The sequence below is a fragment of the Octopus sinensis genome, linkage group LG24 (assembly GCF_006345805.1).
Source record: "Octopus sinensis linkage group LG24, ASM634580v1, whole genome shotgun sequence".
NCBI lineage: Eukaryota > Metazoa > Mollusca > Cephalopoda > Octopoda > Octopodidae > Octopus > Octopus sinensis.
The window spans coordinates 8,947,154-8,952,153 of record NC_043020.1 but is presented as its reverse complement, the minus strand read 5'-3'; the positions used below and the strand labels follow the sequence as shown (position 1 = coordinate 8,952,153).

Genomic DNA, 5,000 nt, shown 5'->3' with positions numbered 1-5,000 from the left:
GAAGACACTTGCCCCAGGTGCCACGCAGTGGGACTGAACCCAGAACCATGTAGATGGTAAGCACGCTACTTGTGTGAATGTATATAGAATAATATATCAGTTGAATAAAGTTACAACATGCTCTGGTTTTCACCTTTTTTATTATGGTATTTTAAAAGAAAACAACTTTTTTACAATGTTGAAGTGTGTTAAACATTAAAAATAATATTTTGTAATATTCATAAAGTTCAATTAATGCTTTGGTACATTCACAGTCATCATCAGATTTCAAAATATATTTAACGGACAATTGAGTTCTTGACAACTGTAGTAAAATCACTGACTTCTTCCTTTTTATACGTCTTGGCTCCAACAAGCTGAGTTTTTGGAATATAGTTTTGACCAATCCACATGCAGTTTAAACATCACGGTTTGCCAGATGTACTGATATTACTGGCATAGATCAGACTTCTGTTTTAACCAATTAGCTTGCGGTTTACATGTAATGGTTTTATGAGTGAGCAAACTTGGTTTCAATCATTTTTATTTCAATCAGTGGGAGTCTTCTGTAATTTGTTTATATTCGTATCATTATCATCATCATCATCATCGTTTAACGTCTGTTCTCCATGCTAGCATGGGTTGGACAGTTTGACCGGGGATCTGGGAAGCCAGAAGGCTGCACCAGACTCCAGTCTGATCTGGCAGTGTTTCTAATCCACATCATTAACTGGGTGTTACACTATTGTTGTTATTTCTGATCAAAACAGGTTTCAACATCTTAATAAAACGTTTTTCTTTTATCTTTCTTCCAACCTTCACACACACGCACACGCACAAACATACACACACAAACATGCACACACACACACGACAAGCTTCTTGCAATTTCGGGTTACCAGATTCACCCCCAAGACTTTGGTCAGCCTACTGTCTATACTAGAAGACATTTGACCAAAGAGCCATGCAGTTACTAAATGAACTTCTTAACCCCACACTCACGTAGTAGTGGTACAAAATACAGAAGGAGGAGACACAGCAAGTGCAAAACAATGTTTAGATTAGTGAATCTTAATCCTTTTTATTAAGATCTGGGGACCAGATCCAAAACCTGGAACAATTAGGGGCCACACCAAAAAAAAAAAAAAATGTAAAACACAAGTCAATCAAAGAAAAACTTATTATAGAGGAAAGACTGTTGTAGGACCCACCAGAAGGGTGCTTGAATGTCACATGTGGCCCAGGGAACTGCAGTTGAGATTTTCTGGTTTAGACCCATGTTTCTTTTATTAGTTGCCCCTTTTCTCTTACTAACTCCTTTTTTTTTTACTCCTCCACCTCTACTTGCTGTCTATTATCTTTTACCATTTACTTGTTTCAATCATTAGACTACGGCCATGCTGGGGCACAACCTTGGGGTTTTTTAGTCAAGTGAATCAACCGTGATACTTATGTTTTGTTAAGCCTGGTACTTATGCTATCAGTCTCTTTTACAGGGAGGATGTAAGTTGATTTCATCGACTCTAAAAGGATGAAGGGTAAAGTTAACCTCAAACTCAGAAGATAAAGATGGACAAAAATGCTGCCAACGCACTGACATGGGAGACTGCTTTCTTGCATTTCTGCAGGGTTAACATATTTCGCATAAGATTCCTGATCCAGACTTTCTGTGATAATGTACCAAGTTTAATAAACATTCCTGAAGGAACAGAAGGGAAATACTTTCCTGCTGTCTGTGTACTGGAAAAACAGACGTTTTTCCAGTGCACAGATGTTCTTCAAAACACGTTCAGCAGCTGTGCCAAAGCTTTGCTTGAGGGCCATTACTGCTGGTGCCATCTGAAGTGGGGTTGCAGTTTTGTAAACAGTAACTTGGGAAGGAAAACATCTGATTACTCTGTTTGTTGCTAGAAACAAGATCAGGGGTTGCGGGTACTTGCCGTGGCCCCTGGCTGGCAGCTGAGAGTAGATCATGGGGAACAACTTAATTTCTTCCGTCACATCATTATATGCATAACCATCGCCTCAGACTTCACCAAGAAGGTTAGTCATCAGGTGGGAGATGACTTTGTCCAGTGGAGAATATGAAGAGAAAGACCACAAGAGAATGTTTGTCAAATGCCAAGAACTGATGAGGCAGAGTAGAAACCAAGGCTGAAGGGAGCTCACTTGTGACCCTATTGAAGTGGGCTGCTTCAGGAACTATGAGGTGGGGATTTGGACTCTGGTGCTGCAGAGAGATGGAATGGGGATTCATCTTGTTACTAAATCTCAGAGAAAGATACTGGGCAAGTTTTGGTTAAAGAGGGCAATGCTATGGTTTGTTAATGCTAAGATGCAAGCCAGGACTTGACCAACACTGCTAAGGGGTCTGATGCTGGAAGACCCTAGGAATATCACCTACATGTACATTGTGTGTGTGTGTGTATCTGTGTCTGTCTGTATGTATGTGTGTGTCTGTGCATGTGCCTGTGTGTGCATGTGTAGTGGGTTGAACAGGGAGGTGAATGCTGGTCACCTCTTCTCCTATAAAAACTTACATACTTCTGAAATTTCCAAAGACAGACCAACATGTATTACAGCATGGAATATTAATAAAAAAAATCTAAAAAAAAAACTGTATTTGTATTTTTCTTTGTTGTAGTTTTTACATGGTGGAAAGAAAGGAGCAACATCATGGGCAATGTCCATCACTTTTACAGACTTTTCAAGACTGGTGAGATTGATGCCTCTGATGTAGTTCCATGTAAACCAATGGTCCCTAACCTATGGACCCTTTTGATAATTATTTTACTTTACTGGGCTCTAATAAATGTTTACTGTTTTAAAAAATCCTATTATGTTTTTATTGTCAAATATTATTAGGGAATTGTATTGAAGAATTGTTAAAATATTTTGTGCATTGTCGAAGTTTGACCAATTTATTGCGCATCAGTTTTTACCAAAGGAATCTTATATGGACCCAAAAGGGTCTTGTGGGTTCCAGTTGGGAACTATGGCTTTCAACCATGTTAAGTCAGCAACTGCCGGAAAGATATGAACAGACAGGAGATTTCAGTGGGGGAAATGTTCTGCTTCTAAGGAGGAAGGACTGGATATAATGGTTAAGGTTAGGGTGGGGCTGGACATAACAAAGGGGATAAAAAGGGGCTGGTGGAGATGGTTAAGTTGCGTCTTTCTTTTGTCTTTTAGCTTTTATTTGTTGCTGGCATTGGTCTGTGGCCAAGCTGGGGCATTGCCTTGAAGAAGTTTTGTTGAACAAATCGCCCCCCAGAAATTATTCTTTGTAAGCCTGGTACTTCTTCTATTGGTACCTTTTGCTGAACCACTAAGTTATGGGGACATAAACACACCAATATTGGTTGTCAAGCGATGGTGGAGGGACACACAAATATATATATTTATATATCTATATATATATATATATATATATATATATATTATACGACTGGTTTCTTTCAGTTTCCATCTACCAATCCTCTCACAAAGCTTTGGTCTGCCCAAGGCTACAGTAGAAGTCACTTGCCCTAGGTGCCACACAGTGGGACTGAACCCGGAACCATGTGGTGGGAAGTAAGCTTCTTACCACACAGCCATGCCTGTATATATATATATATATATATATAATATATATATATATATATATATATTATACGACTGGTTTCTTTCAGTTTCCATCTACCAAATCCTCTCACAAAGCTTTGGTCTGCCCAAGGCTACAGTAGAAGTCACTTGCCCTAGGTGCCACACAGTGGGACTGAACCCGGAACCATGTGGTTGGGAAGTAAGCTTCTTACCACACAGCCATGCCTGTATATATATATATATATATATATATATATATATATATATATATATACAAGGAGCTACCCAAAAGTTTTCTATAAGACAAGCCGTTGTAATTCCATTACTAGAAGCCACTTGATGTGACCCTCAGGCATCAGCCTACCAACCAGCAGTATTGAGTGAAGTTGTACTGCTATATGGTGCTTCTTTATTTTGTAGTGCTTCTCCCCTGTTCATTGATTTTTTGCGATGGCTGAGACGAAAGAACAGTTTGCTTTTGTGAAATTCTGTTTTCTGCTGGGGTAAATGGCAGCCGAAACAGTTGTCCTGCTTCAAACAGCTTACAAGGATGCTGCCATGATCAAAACACAAGCTTATGAGTGGTTTTCGCGCTTTAGGAATGGTCATTTGTTGTTTGAAGACCAACCTTGTTCAGGGCGACCCAGGACCTCCTGAATGAAAGAAAACATCACAAAAATTCATGAACTGATCTTGGAGGCCCATCACTGAAAAATTCATGAACTTGTTGATATGACTGATGTGTCCTGGAGCTCCTGCCAATGAATTGTATCAAAATTTGTGCTGCCTTGCTTGCTCACGGAAGATCAAAAGTAGTCACAACTGAATGCATGTCATGAACTGAAAGAAGTTGATCCGAATCTTTTTCAAGTGAAGTCCAATATCAAAACAATGCTGACTTGTTTCATCGATGCAAAAGGAATTGTCCACACAAAATGTATTCCTCCTGGTCAAACTGTTAACCAGACATTTTACTAGGCTGTTCTGAAGTGTTTGCAAGACATGGTGAGATGAAAATGCTCTGACCTGTGGCAAAGTGGGGAGTGGTGGGTTTCATCACAACAATGCACATCGCCTTCAGTCTGAGACAGTTTTTGCCAAAAATGGCATGACCCTGCTTATCCACTCCTCCTATTCACCCGATCCTGCTCCCTGCGATTGTTTACTGTTTGCCCAAATGAAAAAAGTCCTTAAAAGAAAATGTTTTGCAGATGTGGAAGAGGTGTCAAAAAAAGGACAGTCATTAAAAGGTAACACTTTGTAAGAGTTCCAGGACTGTTTCCAACAGTGGGTGGGAAACGCACCTGGGCCAATGCATTGCTTGAAATGGAGAATAATTTGAAGGCAATAAAGTGTAAACATGTAAAATTAAGTAAATGAAATAATATTGCAAAATTCTGGTTTCTTTTGGGTACGCCCTTGTACATATATATGTA

General features: G+C 39.4%; 1 long non-coding RNA gene across 1 annotated transcript in view; it reads right to left on the bottom strand.

Annotated features, from left to right (window-relative positions):
* LOC115223972 overlaps positions 1–5,000 on the bottom strand; it is a 20,510-nt gene that overhangs the window by 14,654 nt on the left and 856 nt on the right. The gene's annotated exons all lie outside the window — the stretch shown is intronic.